We start from the raw sequence: 18,637 nt of genomic DNA on the forward strand, positions 1-18,637 counted from the left end.
GGAATTCCACGGAAATCACGATCTATTGGAGCCGCGACTGAAGGTCTCGGTAGAAACGAACGTTCAACACGTTCAATTATACTAATTACACGTAACGTCGAGACGGGACTTTTTTGCATTGCATCGATCACTCGTTGAAACGATATGAAACACGCGAGAAAGTGTTATATATACAATGTACAATCCGAAACGTGGCTCTGAGTACAAATAAAAGAATTCTTTGGATTTTTGTAAAATATAATTTTAAGGAATATTATAATTTTATACGATAAAGTTCCACCGGTGAATCACGCGCGATCTATCGTGCGCGTGCTAGGTCGATCGTTGGTGTCGATTCTTTCAATATTCTCCTCGCGTATCTACAGATATTTCTCCACAACGAGACCTTCGACATATTCCTCGGACCACGGAATCGAAGACTGCGTAAAATTCTTCGTTCTTTTTCTGTGTCTTTCTCTGTCTTTCTCTATCTTTTCCCTTGGACGGTTACGCTCCGTTCACCACAGAAACAAAGTAAATCCACGGGAATCCTTCGTTTGATCGAGAATTAGGCAACTAGAAAGGCGGAATTAAGCGAGTCGAGTCGACATTTCGTGGCTATCGTTTCTTACTTGGATCACGGTTTCTTCGTTTATCTGCTTTTAATTACGTAAAATTCTTCGAAAAGCACAAGCTTTTAAGCGAATCGAATTCTCGCTTGAATACAACGTTTGTAAAATTTCGGACATCCTAGAGAAATCATCTCGGTCGTATTTCGTCGAGCAATTGAATGGAGATCTTTAAAGCGCGTTTAGTACATTTGTGGAAAAAACGGTTTTTAAGTTACACTGTTCCATAAATTTCAAACACCCAATGTGCTTCTTACGTCCCCCTTCCGACGAAATGGCTACAACCTGTGTATACCAAAACGATTAACAAAGGTTATAAAACTATATTGTTAATTCAATTTTCGCTAAAACGTCCTATAGACCCATATTCGAGGTTTCCATTCAATCGTTCGACGATGAATATCTAGACGTTCAATCACGTCTCACGATTGTAATTGCACTTGAACAAAGTTCGTTAGACGAGGGACGACTAAGTATTTGCACGGACGAACGATTATTTCAACGGTGCGTAATTCCCGTCGATGCCGAAACTTTCTCCCGCGGCATGGACTTCGGTAGCCCGCTCGATGAGAAATTCCACTCCCTACCCCTGCGCGGACGACTTCCATGTAATCGAGACGGTCAAAGGAGAATCATCCAATCGAATCTTTATTTTCCAACGTATGATTACGTTGCGTTGCGACGAAACAGAGGGAACTCGCTACACAATTCTGTACAGTTAACTCCCTACAGAATTATTTTTCGAACTTCTTTTTCTTTGGACAAATTTCCACTGACCCAATATAAGATTTCAGTTCTTCTTTCAGCTTAGAGAAGCATTGCGTAACTTCTTCTTGTCTTCTCGTTTCTCGCTTCTCGCGTGCTCTCGTTTAAATGATTGCAGCAAATCTCCAGGGAAGTGTAGAAACGATATGACAAAAAGGTGGGCCTCGTTGCGAAAAATAATGTAGGTCAAGTGGCCTCGAGGCGCGATCCATCAGCTGGCTGAAAAACAGGACACAATGTCGAGCATACCGAATCGTGTTAATCACGATTCACAAACGGTACGAATCGCTCCATTAAAGCCGCCAGCCGGGAAAGAACATCGTGGGCACGTTTCTATCGTTGTGCAACGGACTATCAACACTCACGCTCGACTTTTGCGACAGTGATTCGTTGGTTCGTGTCCCGAACTCGGTGAAACAGTAGGCCAAGGCTAAATTCTTTGTGTATCGGGTCCTCTGTTATCGGTCGATCGATAAAATCGAACCGAATACGGTACTTTGTCTCAAATGTTGCGCCGTGAAATCCGCTTCTTTTACGAGCTACTGTACCATCTGACGCAGTGACACTGACGGAAGCGGTTGGATAATTTTCGTACCGTTCATAAACCACCGTCGTAAAACATCGTCCGACTTGATTAAATCTTAAAACGGATCGACCGTTAACCCGTGGAAATTATATTTAGAAACCCCTTTGTGCGTATTTCTACAGATAGAAAAGTACCGGTGTACTCGCGCATTAATTGCAGCAGCGCGCGCGTATTGCGATCAGCTGAGCATGAATGATCCAATGTTGTCGCTTACGTAAGATGGACGAATTAGGTCGTGTGCCATGTGGAAAACGCGAGAACTCCTCTTGAATTCTTCTTCGAGCGAGCAATTGCTCCGCGTGCGACAGCCATTCACTGCCCACTACCGCAACGAGATACCGCTCCACGTTCGCCGATTTGTACAGGTGGTTTCATCGGTGTATATCGTGCCTTCTGTTCGTTCGTTCGTTCGTGTGAACAATCGTGTGTGTGTGAGGGAGGGAAATAGACTGCTCCGAAATTCACAGTCGCGTATCCAAACCGTTCTGTCTAAACAACTATCCGTGAGAATAATTAGTGAGTATCTGCTTTGGAAGCTTGATAAATTATACAATATGTCTTATAAAACATGAACGTCACATTTACCGTACAAGAGTTTAGATGTCACTAGCGATCAATATTTGATGCCTCGTACATTTAGAAATAAACGTTGCATCGACAGTGAGCACTTTGTAAAAATATTCATTGATCGGTCATTTTCCAGTTTATAGATACATAGGCTGCCTAAAAAATAGCGTACTTGCAATATATGATTATTCTGCTGAATGCCTAAAACAATTTTCTTATTAACACCTTGCGCGATGTTATTGAATGCAATTATACGTTCGTAGATGCAAAAAAAAAAACATGAGGCAGCACGCGATAGTAATAGAATGAATTTTAAGCATTGTGGTTAAACGTTTTCCTTTGAGATAAACTTCCGTTTTATTGCCTACCAGCGATTCAAGTGTACTGTAATTTCCTCGTCGTTGCATAGAACGGGTCAGTTGCCAGAACTCTGCTAAAGCAAAAGTAGCTGTTTCGCTCGTTTCACCAACTATTTACAACCTCTTTCAATTAACAATGAGAAAGTTATGTAATCGAGTGTTATCGTGTAATAAATGCCAGATTGAAAAAGTTCTTTTATGATGCGCGTGACTGTCGACACGTTTTTATATCTCACTTTTGTTCGATGCTACTGAAGTAGCTCTTATTCTAACGAGAGGCTCGACCTTCGTTCGATCGACCAAATTTCATTGAATTTATTACTAAATTTTATATGAGCCATCGTCGCTTAATCAAATTTTCTAAACATGAAAACTAAGATGGTTGTATTCGCTACTCATCTCTTTCTTCATATATTCTGTACAGATACGTTATAGCAGTAAAAAAAAAAAAAGAAAAGAAATTGAAAAGTATTTGTTTCCAATTCGTAAATTTTGCACGTACCTTGAAACTTAGACGATAAATAATGTCGACGCGCTTCGACTCATTTTGACTAGAGACTTGAGATTTAAAATTGTTGACCAATAGCCGATGATTCTTCGATCGGTAAAAACTACCCATCATGAAGGAAGGTTACAGGAGAGTTCAAAGAAACGTGCTCGTTTGTATATATGTATAGCCATAACGGCCGCCGCGGTCTGTTTTGAATTTGAATATCGTTTAACTCTAAGGACACTCGTGGAAGAGATGTTAACGATATTCTTGATCGTGACGCAGCGCGTAGGGATTCGGTGCTTCGAGGATTCCTCGTGATCTTGAACTTAATACAGTCGACCAGCTTTGCTTTGGTTTTATGTAAATGCAAAGTTTGTAAAGTCGAATGGCTCCACTCTGTCGCAATGTTTGCTTGAAAATACGCTGCTCCAAGATCCCGGAGGCAACCAGCCAGCCAGCCAGCCAGCCAACCACCTTCTAAGCTTTACATTTTAAGCAGTTCCTCTTCCTCTTCGTCGAATTATGGTCGGCCATTTATTGACGATTTTGAACTTTACAAAGGTCTCTCGTTCGTCGATCTACGCCGTTCAATAAAATCGATCGTAAAACATTCGTGAACCGTCTGAACCACCGGTCTCTACTCGTCCAGATATTTTCAAAAATACATATACATGAAAAGTGACGTAATTAGCAATGAAATTGCATCACCGACCAAAAACGTGTTGCTTCGTTGCGAAAGACCGTGATACCTACTTACTCGCTGGATTTGGCGATCAGACAAAATCGCGCGACACCGACCGCTCTTCCTCGATAATCAGGTCTCTTCTACGAGAATCATGACGCGACGAGACGCGACGTCTTCGTGGAAAGGACAACCGTGCACTCTCGTCTATACGGTAATTGGCAAGCCAGCCACGCATTGTCGTACCGAGAAAATGTATCTTTAGATCGGTACGAGTGCTGTTCGAAATCGAGCGCGAGTTTTTGAAAATTACCATTCACGTTCCCGCACGAACCCGTGCGTGGGAAGAGTAGATTTTAGGGAGAATTGCGCGAGAAAAAGAGATCAACTTTATTCATGTGTCAGATTCGTTTTTGCCTTGAGTCACTGTTAGTTTCGAAGATATAATAAGATCTAATAAGCCAGAGGCTTTGCCGAAATACGAAGAGAATCCAAAATAGGAGGTGGAATCATCTTGTGACGTTACAATTTGGTAGAAAATATTGTCTTCTCTTGTTTGATCGTTTTTCTGCGTCGCTGAATAAGAAACGTCTATCGTCATCGATGTACGAACCCCAGGTTAAATTATTTGTGTTTTTCACACGTCTATGCGTATTTTGAAATTACACGTGTATTCTTTACACGAGTAATTATGTTGTTCGAAGAAGAACAGTGGCTTGTAACTGCATGAGTCGCAAAATTGCGAGTCCGTGGAAAGTGCATGTACAAATCGTTACGTTTTTACTTTCTATATACGAAAGGAGGCGAAAATACTGTTGATAGAAATTGAAGGCGAAACTCTTTGCCAACCTTTGTTCTAGTTAGGAATTAAAGGTTAAGAAAACCAACTTGACCTAATGCATCCTTCTTCACGGAAATCGGAGAATTAATAAGAATTGGAAATCATATTTACAAATAATCATTTGCATTACTATTTTGCAAAATTAAGGCACGAATAATTTATACACAAGTTAAGTCGTGGTATGTATTGGTACAATAAGAATCACCTAACTTGGTAATAATAATACATTTTATTGGATATAGAATGTAATTCGAGTAAATTTGCAAATGTCGAAGTTTTGAAGAGAGGGAAGCATTCTAAACAAACAGAACATATTCCGTAAGTTTCCGCAGCATGAATCCGACTAGGTACGAGAAACGAATCGAATAAAAACACGTTAAAAATTCAAAGTAGTGAACTTTGCCTGGAAGCAGACAAAAGACAAATTTGTCAAACCGCCAAAGTTTTCAATTCGAATTCTAATTGAGTTGTTAAGGAAATGTTCACGAATGGAATTTACCTAGCGATCAGTTTTTAATAGACACGGGCGAAAGATAAATGAACTATTTGTATTTCGTGCAAGTTCAACAAAGATCGTAAACACGTTTTAAGTCTTTAAACCAACTATTCGCGTATTCGCGAACAAATCCTTTGTCACATGATGTCAGTCACGTCGGCCAAACGAACGAAACCTTCATCTGACTTCTTGACCATCGACCAAAAGGCTCCGAAGGATTTAAACTTATCTCGCAAAATTCATTAATGCTTGTAATTACATTATTCCATTATGATATCTTTCATGATCTTTTCCACTAAATAAGTCAAATTTATTGATAATTTTCTTGTATTTATGAAATTAAAAACTTGTTTACAAGCAAGCAAAATACGATCATTAGCTTTTTTATAAAAATATAATGATAATGAATTATTTATCAGTCTATTGCAAGATTTATTGAAATAGGACGTTGAAGAAAAAGAATACGTATTTACGTATCTACACTTTTAGCAAGTCATACCTAGTATTTCACAGAAACAATTCACGTCATTAATAAAATTTCAATTTTCAGACTTTACTACCTCGTACATACGTAGTTGTTATTTCCTATACATTTCTTAATTGTACGATTGAGTCTAAAGTTATCATAAAAGATGCAATTATGTATTATATATTATGTATTATATATTCAGTAAAATAAATAAAAAGATATAATTAGAAGACAAAGTAAGAGAAAAACATCTACATAGATGGGGAGTGAGTCAAAAAACGCGGTTTATGCGGTTCACTAAGGATTAAAATATATTCTCCGAAATCAAAATATGTTTCAGAAATTTTATATAGTCACGCTATCTCGAGAAATAATCTCTCAAGAAATAGCAGCGACTCTGTAAAACTGAAAATGACCCACATATGTGATACTTTCCGACGAAACGCAGAAAGTGCAAGTACTACCATTAGCCAGTTAACTGCATTTGACTTGTATTTGTTTACGCACTGCACGACCTAACCACATAAGAGATTTCTAAAATTAAATTCTGCTGTTAACTGGATAAAAAAATCTCTATTAACCTTTAAAAAGCTCTATTAAACAAAGAACCCCGAGAAAAAACCTAACGCCGATTTAACAATTTAGTATTCTGTATAACAATGAGAAGGGAACATGAACGACCGATGTCCATGTTTAGTGAATTTTTACAACGTGGCAAGAATGATAATGACGAGGTATCATCAGAGGGAGATAATACTATAATAGCGATAAAATAATAGCGATAACGAACGCAATGCAATACGTAATAAAATATATAGATACACGTATTTTATAAATATATTCACATTTCTTAACACATTCTTTATATATATTATATGCCATATCACAGGCATTATTAGAACTAAATCTAAAGGACCTATAATGAGCATTTAGGTTTGGGTCATAGAGATCGGAAATTGGCCTCTCTTGTAACGATTTTTCACCTGCCCTCCGAAGGTTAATCATATTACTGAGGATAATTATATTACTTTGTAATATAAATGTTTGGATATTATTCGCAGAAACAATTATCTTTAGCGTCAAAGCAAGCAAAAGGATTGACGTAAAACTTTAACAGATCGCCATAGCCTGCTTCATAAATCGTCCTTTTTTGTTGAATTCTAATTAACTGTGTAATTTATTATATAAATTTATTCGTTCTGTGTAGACAATTTATAGCTGTGATAATTTGTTGTAATTATTCTCAATATATAAGTCGTTTAGATCTTATATAATACGCAGTTGTTTAGCTTGAAATAAATTTTTTATTTAGAGATGTTTCAATCCTGTACTAGATGATTTACATTTTATAAAATATGAGCATAAGTCTTATCTTTAGAAATAGTAGCCGCGTATAAAAGCTACGAATGAAATAAGTAGGAAGTAAATCGTAGAGAACATTCCAGAAACGAGCGAAGAGGAAGACTCGCAGGTGGAATAATTAGTAGAGACGAAAGAAAAGTAGAAGGATCGCGAAGGGCGGTAAGAGGCGCGCGACGAATGTTGTCCATGAAGGCGACCGATCTCGCGTCAAGCGTCGAAAGATCGCAAAAGGTAGAAGGGATGCGATACCAATATGGCGGCTCGGTTAAAAGCAATCCACCAGCGTAACCGCTGTCAGTCCGCAACTTGGCACGGCGGCAGCGCGTTTATTCGTACGAATATTATCGGTGTCGCATAAGCGCGAGTTTCAACTCCGACCCTTTTTTCCTCTTGTTTCTTTAGCTTTTTATTTTTCTTTCCTTTTCTTTTCTTTTCTTTCCTTTTATCTTCTCTTCTTTTATTTTATCTCTTTCTTTTCTTTTTTTAAATTTTCGTTTCGTTTCATTCAATTTGATTTACCCTAGTCTATTGTTTGATACTATTTCGTAAAGTTCACGAGGAGAGAAAGGAGGAGTCAAGCGAAAACATCGTGTCTCCGTAGCCGATTTATAAAATCGTGGCGATTCGTCGTCGGTCCACCGTGCCTGACAACTGGTCTTCGTTCGTTCATCGAGCAGTTCGTGCAAATTCAAGAAAAACTTGGCACAAGACGAAGGTTCATGAAGGGACAAAAATTCGTCGAAGAATTTCCCAATCAACAGTGACACGAGAGAGAAGAAGAGAGTGTGTGTTCGATTGTTCAGAAAGAGACGATTACGTGAGATAACTGCTGTCTTCGGCCGATTGTCCGGTAAGTGAGCTGAAAGTAACGCTGCCACGCTCGCTTCCAATAGAAGCGCAACCACTTCGTGCGGTTGTTTTTCCTTCTGACATGACGTAACGAATTGACGCCGTCCCACGGAAACGACTTCGTACACCCGCCTCTCTTTCGGTTCGCTCACCGAAACGATAATTCACCGGTTGTTCATTTATTTTTACGCCTCGCGGTCTCTACCGTACCACAACGACTCGACCAAAAATTACGCGCGCCTCCCTTTCTCTCTTTTTCTCTCTTTCTCTCTTTCTCTCCCTCCCTCCCTCCTTCTTTCTATTCACCCTTTGATTACTCGTATGCGTTATAGGTGGTGCAATTTTAATCGTCGTTAATAAAAATGAAAAAGTCAAGCTCGTCGCTATTATACGTTTCTGGGCCAGTGTCTTATCTCGCAATTACTCAGTAGCAAATAACGTGCGATTACTTCAAGCAATATGAGTGAACCAAGTGATACGAACCTTATCACTGCACGATATCGTGCTTAGATATAATTGCTCCGAAAAAGATATGCACACGCGTAGACAAAGTTGTTTCTTATTGAATACACGCGAGCGCAATATATATTACCTACATATATATATATATATACTGCCAACACGGCGCTTCGTGTGTTTATCTCGTAGGAATTCGTAACGCGGCATAAAACTTCTGCCGATAAATATAACAGTGATATTTTCTCCTGTCACTGAACCAACCGATCAACTCGTAACAGTACTCTCCTCGACGTAAACGCTAAGACATTTCCCTCTGTTGACGTTGTCTTTACGGTCTTCCTCTCACACGCTGTTTTGTCCCGTGAATCACGAACCACGTGAGCAGTCGATTTGACTTCGGTTCACGTTCTACTCAATCGCGTCGCGCTTCTTTAAGGCGTGTACTTAGGTACTTAGGTTTGCCTGCTAGGTGGTCTTCGTCGTCGTACAAACTTCCATTGTTGGTTTCGAACTTGAAAAATTGCGATTCGATTCCATCTTTTTCGATTCGAACTCTGCTATTCTCCTCGTCCCTTCACATTTGCATTCCTTTAGATATCTTTTCACTGTCACATTTTAGTCGCAAAAAGCATGGTATACACAAAAAGTAGTAATATTTGGATATATCGAATACTAAAACCAAACATTTCAGCGCTATCTATATTTTAATAATATTCGTGTAATAGAATTTTCATTTTGGGTCGCGCAGATGCGCGAAGTTGCTTAAAAATTGTCAAATTTTGATTTTAAATGATTAATTCGGTAGACGTTGACTCTCGTGCCACATTGATCATACGTTTATACTTTAAGTGTCATTATCTTTAAATTCATATTATTCAATATCTGAAACAACAACAACAATAACGATCCCTTCAGACATTTAATGTCTTCGACGATAATTTCATTAGATGAAGGATGAATTAAAAATAATTTATTAGTTACGTGCGTAACATATTATTATCAAAGCAATTAGGAATAGAGTAGATATCGACTCAGTTGACCGCAAAATATTAGTTTTCATGACACGAGGCTTTTATTCTTGCTGTATCATTTTTTTAATTATCAGTGTATACATGCACATTCCAAATACATATACCGAAAATCGATTACTTTGTTTTATTACCAGTCTCGCCTCTAGTCTCTCCAGTATTTACTCGCCCAATATTTATGCAGGTTGAAAAACACGAAATTTGAAACGAGAAATAACAAGAAAGTTGATTCCCAAATTGCTAATTACGATATACGTATCTATAGACGTTCTAATTTTCGTAAAACTTAATATCGTCACTGTTCATTGTCCCGTGCGAATTTTAATGTTTCCTTTACGTTGGGCGACCCATTAACTTTTAAACGAAGGATAATTTTTTGTATTCCTCCGATTCCCTGCACGCTTCGAAACGAATATTAATCGTGATCAATCGTTGCTTAGGGAGATCCACAACCGGAAGAAGCGAATCTTGAATCTGTCTAATTGCCAATTCGAATCTCGAAATGCGGTGTCCTTGCATGATTGGCAGACTTCCTGAAAAATTGAACGAATATTCAGAAACGTTTAAGCATTTCCGTCGTCAACGTAATGGCCTAAATCATTCATTCATTAAAATTGCCAAAACGTACTCTTAATTCTTTAGTTTTAATTCTTCCCCCTTTTTATATACTTGCAAATACGTATTTAAAAATATAGATGTTTGATAATGTGAATGTTTAGAAATTTGAATATTTAAAAATTGAAATATATACTTTCCAATATTGATGGATAACAATAAGTACTGGTATAATTTAAAAGGTTTATTTAAATTCTATTTAGATATCTATATATTTGACTGTGATATACGGAACTATTCATAATTAATGCTAATGATACGAATATAATGGTATATTTAAGTATTGTAACATTTACATATCTACTAATTAATTAGGCTCATCAATTTGGGTCAATAACGCAGCCGCACTAACCACTTACGCAATTTTATGATATATTAGTTAACGATATATGTTTGTCTGACAAACATATTTAAAATTTGTATCATGCAAAGTACTTTTATATGTCTATAAAAATTTGTTATTATAAAACTGAAATGTAAAAGCCGACAAAAGGATGCACCGTTGGACGGGTATACTGTAATAATATATTTTATAATATATTTATTTGGGACAATTATATATATGATACTATATTAATTATTAATGACTAAATTGTTATATATATAATAATATATGTTATATATATATATATAACAATATATTTTATTGGAACAATGGAGAATTGAAACACTGTCTTCTTGATTGTATTATTAATTGGAAATTACACGTATCTTAAATTTCAATTATTCAATGCCCATAGAGTTTTGTAGTCGTTCGAATAATCATGAACAGTAATGTATGTCCATGATGAAATATGATCCAAAATTACTTGTTCATGGATAACTATTTTGTGGGGATTTTCTTTTTTATCACGGTATTAATATTCCTTTCGTAATCCTTTAGGTATTAGTGAAAATAATAAATAACAAAGATGAATTTTTAATTAAGGGACATCTTGTTCGCTGATATAATTACAAAAAGTAAGGTAGAATATTTCCAATATTAGTAACTATTACCTGTATTTATATAATTCATATTACCTATATTTTAGATAGAATTTTAAATACAATGAAGAACAAAGTGCATCCTCTTTGGTCGATTATATAAGCTTGAAATTATGTTTCCATAAAATTGAACTGCAATCGTATTCATGTTGCTGTATTTAGTTGCATTTCATAGTTTTTCATAAGTGCGCTTCGGTTCACACACTTAAGAGAAACAATTTGGGTCAATAACACAGCCGCACTAATCACTTACGTACTTTTATTATATAGTAGTTAACGATATATGTTTCTCTGACAAACATCGTGCGTGAAACGATTCCTTGCTCAAATACCACCAAAGAACGACTTGAACGTCTGACCTCTACCTTTAAGAGCCTTGGATACACGCGAGACGGAAGTTTCTGGCTGCCGTAGTTCGCGATGAATTCGAAATGGTTGGTTAAAACCTAATGTCACATGTTTACATACTGATCAAAATAAATGCGTATTGCTCAACAAAATGTTATTAAAATAACATCATGAGCATCGTAAATAGACTTTAGATTTTTTACGCGTTTATTTTCAGGATGTTCCTTATTGATAAAAAATGTTGTACACGTAGATATTATTAAGAGAGTAACGTGACTTATCTTTGAGTGGCTCGAATCGTTTTAATCGACATTAATGTTGTGTATATGTTTGTAATATAAAAGTATTGGGTGGAGTACCATTGGAATTCCTTGGATCTTACGAACTGGTGAAATACAAGGCAATTCCTTTTTGGATATTATGGAGGCCTAGCGAGCGAGAGCTTATGCATAACTAGTGTTCGATTGCCGAAATTTATCACAGATCGATAATTTCTCACATAGCTCTGAATACGCGGTGATTTGAACGAGCTCTGGCAATCACGCGGCAACATATCTACTTGGTTACATATTACGTGAGAGGACGTTGCGACACCCGGCAAATTTTCTGAAAGAAACCGAAACGAGTTTTGCTTTCTCTCTGTACTTTTTAAACTTCTCGCTAGATTGTTGACTACTTTTATATTCCACTGCAAGTCGGAAAAATCCAATCAGTAAGTTATTATAATTGTAACATTCCTCGATACTGACGAAACATTCTTGGATTTAGAACTCCTTTGAACGAAGAAAATCTTTATACGTTTGCTGTAATTTGATCTTTTAACAGAATTACATATATAGCTTTCTATTCGGTAATCCGATGAATAGACTACGGATGTTTGTGCACTCGTGGAAAATTTAAAAATGAAGAACTATAAAGTGCACAATGTACAAAAATATACAAACGAGGTATAGTATCTGATAAATGAAACAAAAGTTTTACGCTTTTATTTATCTTCATATAAATACGAATCCGCGGTCTAGTGATGAACCAAAATTGTTATACAATTTAAATTATCGACTTATCTCACACAGTAAAGAAAACAATTTAGAAATGGAATACCTTATTTGTATAGCACAACTACTACGTGGTTAATACGAATTATCAATCCACGAGAAGGTAGTGCTCTCAAATAGTTAAATCTCCCGTGAAACATAATGTCTTCTTAATTTCGTACAACTGGCAATAGTTCATCTATTCAGCGCGTATTTTTCGTGATTTTCGAACTATGTCAAGAAAAGACTTTAATACGATCGTTACGTAAATGGATACTATCGGGTTGCTTCTTCTTTCTAACCAATATACCGCCGTGAAGTACCATTAAATCATCACAGCTCTCGACAGGTTGCAGCTTCATGCAGGTATGTACTTTCCCCGCGCTTCTTATTATAGAGAACTTGTTCGTCCTATCTAGCTTTGATTTTGGAGGAAAAAAGGTTAATCGGTGTGTAATAATCTTGCCCGATGAAATTTCAGAAATGGACGAGGAAAGCGATTCGCGGGAACAAACGTGACTTTTGTGAATATGCTTTGTGCATGTGGCAAAAACGTGCTTGAAGTATACGTTATTTACTATTTGCTTGTTTGTTTTTCTTAATTGTTTCTTCATAATTTGTTCTTCCTTTAAAACATTGGAATTCTAAAGAATTTTCTGGAAGTTTTTGTATTCCGCTCACCAACGAGCCTCTGCCTTGACGTGTTTAATTAGGAATGTTTTCGTATCTAGAAAATTCATAAAAACAACAAACGATCGTGGAAAACAGAACTGCGTAAAAACAGTTGCATATATTCGATTAGTTAGCATAATAAACGTCGATGTTATGTTTATGAGAATAACAATCAAAATTACATAAAATAACACTAAAGCAAATACTGTACTGATTTTCGAACATGTTCAACCTTTTTTTGTTCCGAATCTCCTTGCGAACTGTTGTTACTTGCTAACTATTGAGATCTGTCACATTATCGGGTTGGATGACACAGCAACGATTTACCACATTGAGGTTTTCATGTTGCATGATGCAACATGGACTTGCGTAATTATTTTAATGTGACATTTTTTTTCGTTAATCGTATTTCGACGCAGTTTAGCATTCTTAAACTAAAAGTCACAAAAACGTTATGTAATTAATTCGAACGTGCCTGAGAGGCAGCGCATGTGATTTCTCCTTGATATCGTTAATATTGCAACAGCGATTGTCATTCAGGAAAAATATTATCATCACGAAGGATACGATAACGTTACTTTTCACAAAAATCAAATTTAAGAAAGACATAGTGACGGCACTGTTCAACAAAGATATAACGAAGAACCGGTTAAAATGTTAAATGTTTTATCCGCTAAAAGTGTCTTTCGAATTACCCAGTCGAATATCTTTTATTTCGTAGGGAAAAAGAACTAGCGTGACTGGATCAACTTCTTCCAAATTGTTCCTTTCAAAATAAGGAAAAAACTAGTTTAGAGTAATTTAATTGTTAATCGCTCGAAGATGTTTCGTAGAAAATCGAGGAATCTGACCTTGTCTGTGTCTCACGTCATTCCTGACGATTTATCTCCTAGTTGTTTTACTCCATGTGTTAACTCATTAAGGATTAAAGTTGAGTTAACGCCACATTTCATTTGTAATTCCTTTTCAGCCAATTACAGTCAGTTTACATTATCCACAAGTGAATTGATATTATTGAATTCTTTTGAATTAACATTGCAACTAATCAAAAAAAGAATCATAAGAATTTCTTCGACCTAGATATTAAATTTTATGAGATTTGCAGAAATCGAAGTATTTTATATCGATTTTAGTCGAGAAGAAACTAACAGTTTTCGTATCATAAAAATTCTTTTTCTTTCCGATTTCCTTCCGATTTGTATAATAGGTTTCTCCTATGTATTGAAAATCTATTACTCTAATATATTTGATTTGATAAAACGGTAACGGTATTTCATTTACGTTTTATAATAATGTTGTATTTCCGCAGCGTTTACACATTATTTTGCTGTGTGGTGTTTAATGGATTAACGCGTGCATTCTTTCGTCGTATATCTAATCGTGAACGTAAGCCCTCGCACGTTGCGCGCAATAAAGCTGCTGTTGTATGTTCCCTTACGTTCGGTATATCCGGTCGAGCAACCTCTACAATCCGCCCGAGCCTTTTACAAACACCAATCAATACGTTTGCTAATGGTACTTGGAATTAATGTGTGAATATTTGCGACCAGATCTCTACCACTTGTAATGAACACTAATAATTTGTTTCGCAATAAAAGTGGCGGATAAAACTGGTCAAGATATACAGGTATTTCCTAATACTCGACCAGGTTCGTAGTCCATTCAGTGAGCGATAGTCAATGACGATAATAGATACATCCAACATAGACATAGTCAACACCGCAATCTCAATGATGTATGTTGCGCGAAATAAATAGTTTAATTTGACGAATGCTACGATAGACGTACAGTAGATGGAAACGATACGCTGAAGTCGTAAAATCAGACAGTGTTTGGAGTTTACAACTTTCGATGGTCGCAACAATTAATATCTGTCTAAAAGATCTTCGTTTAGATCCATGCGATGTCAATTGTGAATCAGTTCTTCCTTTGTAATGTATCTATAAAAAATTGTCGCGTTGTAAAAAGAACGGTTATAGTTCGTTTCTAATTTACATATATTCTGAAAGCATCACTGATTATAATGCATTGTCGAACTGCTATTAATTGTGGAAATTAATTTAAAATCAATCGGTGAACCTACAATGATACCTTCGTCGAAAATTGTAAATTTTATCCATTGACCGATCGTTTGACCTCGTTATATTACTTACATTTATTATACATTGGTAGATGATCGTTTCAAGTCTGAATTCGTGGCGCGAAACAAAGATCAGAGGCAATTGCCAATGACTCGAGTCGTTCCCCTTTCTTTCCGCGTACGATAAAATTACGTATCTAATTAACGTCGTGAATACAGAAACTATCGTGACCTCGACATGGTCTCGTTCGACGATTTCACGTATCGCGATTTTGTTACGTGTACGCATTTCCAAAGTCATGCCAATCGAGGAGTGGAATAAATACACATACTCGACGTAAGTGCTTGTGGCTGTTTCGTGAATTTGAATTGAATGGATCATTAAAACATTTTTAAAAATCCGTACATCTCCAACCGTTTACCGTCATGTCTAATTAACACACGTGAAGTATTGAACGATGACGACTGAAAAACTATAAGTACCGGCCTTGCTAACGAAACAGTTTTCCGTGTGTGTGGAAACTTTCTTCTTTGTAGCTTCTATCACGATTTGCAATTAGTCAAACTGGTAGGGATTTTGCAACATGCAGACCAGGTCATCTCGCTCCTGGACTTAGCATAGTAAGAGGGAGAAGTGAACGTTGGCGGTTCTAGTACCTTCCAGAACATGAAATTAAAATTTGCCCGATCAAAGGAGCTGTCCTTCTGTTCACGAAATATTTCTAACTCTAAGATTTCACTTGGAAAGTAAGAATATAGTAAGACAAATAGTTTACGTAATTGGAGTTCATATTTATTCTCTCCACTACCTATTATTTCTCGTTCATATAAATGGATAGAAGTTTACGTTCAGATAAATGGATTCAGTTAGCACTTCCATTAATTGAGCACTAAAAGTTCGTTCCAGTAAATGAAATTCGTACAAACAGAGTTCCACTGTAATAAAATTCTATCGTTCATCGCAGTCCTATCATTTACTTATACAATCAAAATTAGAGGATTAACTTGTCAGTGACGGAATCTTTACAAATACTATAATACTCGACATACAACAGCGTATGTTTAATTAACAAAGATCCTTGAAGTGTCAGAGCCACCGGAAGCGAGACGGTCGAGGTCGCGACGAGACGATGCGAAGATGGAAGATCCGTGCACGAATAAGCGGTTCAGAACGCTAAAAGATGTATGATTCAGTCGACAGAGAGTACTCGTGCGATACTACAATCAGCTAAAAAGTATGTCGTACACTTCTATTCGTGAATATGTGGCCGCAATTTCTCGTGAGTGTCAACAACGAGGCATGTCTGCTTATTCCTTTCTCTCGTTGCCCTCCTCTCTGCCTCTCCCCCCCCCCTCACTCTCTCTCTCTCTCTCTCTTTCTCCACCAGTGAAGTTTTGCTCTCTGTCTCTTCACTTAATGCTCCCCAAAACAGCTACATGTTCTCCTTTTCTTCTCCCGCCGATGGTTTTCTTACATCTCTTTTTATTTTGTTACTCGAACGCGCAACAATTCGCGTATTACTTAAGATCACCGGCCGGTTGCGTCGCTCCATAATAGTTAAACCTGCAGTTTCGTGCCGGCGCGACGCGGCAACAAGCCACGCGCCTTCGACTTTCCCGCCGTATGCCGTTTCACCGACTGCTCTGTCATGTATCACCGCGACACAATCGAATACAAGTCTATACGGAGTGCCTCGGAAATGATCATGTAATCGACGCAAGGAAGTGAATAATCGACAAAAGGTTATTCTACGCGCGAAAATAAATCTAAACTGTACATTAAAATTTGTACGGAAATCCCCTTTATTTCATTTCATTTTCATTTGACCAAATCTTATTTGAAAATTGATGAAATGACAGCTGTTCACTCGCTTTTAGTAAATATTTTGTAATTTCCGCGTACATTTTCCAATCGGTTTCAAATTTGACCAATACAATCATAACAGTCGTGTCTCGTGTTAATGAAATTTCAAAATGTTTTATATGACACGTATAATTTATTCATATAAATTTTCTGTGGTTGCAAATACTCTATTGAAAAATAAAACAATTATCTTATGTTCCTATCTTTTCTTTTATTCTGTTCCTTCGTTCGTTTACGATACGTTCCTCGTGACTTCTGTTCGATCTGTACGATGCTACACGGTTTGTAGCGAATGGTATGATACTACGACAAGATTAACAAGACAGAGCACCCCTACGTTCAATCTGCGCTGCTGTTTCCCGTTGCAAAACGTCGATACTCGAAATTATTATCCATGTTGATAGAATTCCGTTTGTCCTAAATATAGGCTTGTCACGAGACATACAAATTGACGCCTGACGCGGTCACTTTCACGTAACATGTTAGAAATAACTGTGAAATCTCGCGGTCCCGAATGAATTGTCCTGAAACCGACGTAAACCTAAATATGAAACAAGTTGGATCTTTCTCACCGTTTTTATTTCTCCAAGTCAGAGAATTGCAGAAATCTTCAATTTCATTGTTCCAGCAATCAACCGAGCTTCGATCGAAGTTGAGTCATGATGAACTGGAAAATATTGTTAAGACTATGATCACATTGAATGCTTGTCCCGAAGAACTATCGTTCTGACGAATCAAACATCTGAAAACCGAAATGTGAACACTCATAAGAGTTTATACGCGTATTTGACTGCTCTAACGTATTCGTTAGGGTGCATTTAGACTAAACGAGCAAAAATATACGAGGAGATCAGGAGCATTCACTCGTACTCACTTGATGTAAACGGTTTTCAAACAATCTGTTCCTAAAGTGATTTACACCAAAAACCGAAAACCTACGTATATACCTATTCATAGAAAATAGACCATTAAAGTATATAGAATATTAAATAGTTATTTCCACCTCGCTCGGTCTCGTGATAACGATATCTGATGAAGAAATTATAATTATAAATGCATTCTTTGATCGCGAAACAGAAAAAGAATGTTTACGCGTTAATTCTACTAAAGTGAAGTAAGAACAAGCATTCACTCGCTTGATCTTAAATCTAAACGCACCTATAGAACGATATAGTTGGTTAAAAAAAGATATCTGCTATGATAGCCTAAAACCTAAGACATAGTAACCGAAGAAAAACGAAACATCGACGAAATTTCGATCTTGCTCCAATCGGCATCGCGAATCGCGACGCGTATCGAGGATAGACATGCACGCGAAACCACTTTCACGATCGCTCTACCACGGATTGGATATGTTCCAGTACTGGTTCAGAGACCTCGAACTATTCCAAAGTTTGCCCTCTCGAATTAACGTTTCGCGAATTTTGACGATCCACGCGGTCGATTATGCGTTGACCGAATTTCACGCATCGCTGA

General features: G+C 37.0%; 1 protein-coding gene and 1 long non-coding RNA gene across 13 annotated transcripts in view; one reads left to right on the top strand and one right to left on the bottom strand.

The window, feature by feature from the left end:
- LOC126871030 (elongation of very long chain fatty acids protein AAEL008004-like) overlaps positions 1 to 18,637 on the top strand; it is a 37,726-nt gene that overhangs the window by 3,744 nt on the left and 15,345 nt on the right. For 2 of the 9 annotated variants that reach the window (XM_050629376.1, XM_050629374.1), the window contains exon 1: positions 7,510 to 8,078. The exons of 2 other annotated variants lie outside the window; for them this stretch is intronic. The gene's annotated coding sequence lies outside the window, so the exon portion shown is untranslated. Of the gene's footprint in view, positions 1 to 2,334; positions 2,476 to 7,298; positions 8,079 to 18,637 lie in introns of those variants that run through there. 5 more of the 9 variants (XM_050629369.1, XM_050629368.1, XM_050629373.1 and 2 more) reach the window with 5 other exon arrangements.
- LOC126871041 (uncharacterized) lies at positions 997 to 4,427 on the bottom strand. 4 transcript variants are annotated; one of them, XR_007691508.1, is made up of 3 exons: positions 4,132 to 4,427; positions 2,545 to 4,015; positions 997 to 2,456 (listed from the first exon to the last, which is right to left on the bottom strand). It is a non-coding gene; the product is annotated as an uncharacterized LOC126871041 (long non-coding RNA). The 4 variants fall into 4 exon arrangements; XR_007691507.1 differs by having other exon boundaries at positions 2,545 to 2,682; positions 3,388 to 4,427; XR_007691506.1 differs by having other exon boundaries at positions 2,545 to 2,682; positions 2,895 to 4,427.

This window comes from Bombus huntii, chromosome 11 (genome assembly GCF_024542735.1).
Source record: "Bombus huntii isolate Logan2020A chromosome 11, iyBomHunt1.1, whole genome shotgun sequence".
Classification (NCBI taxonomy): domain Eukaryota; kingdom Metazoa; phylum Arthropoda; class Insecta; order Hymenoptera; family Apidae; genus Bombus; species Bombus huntii.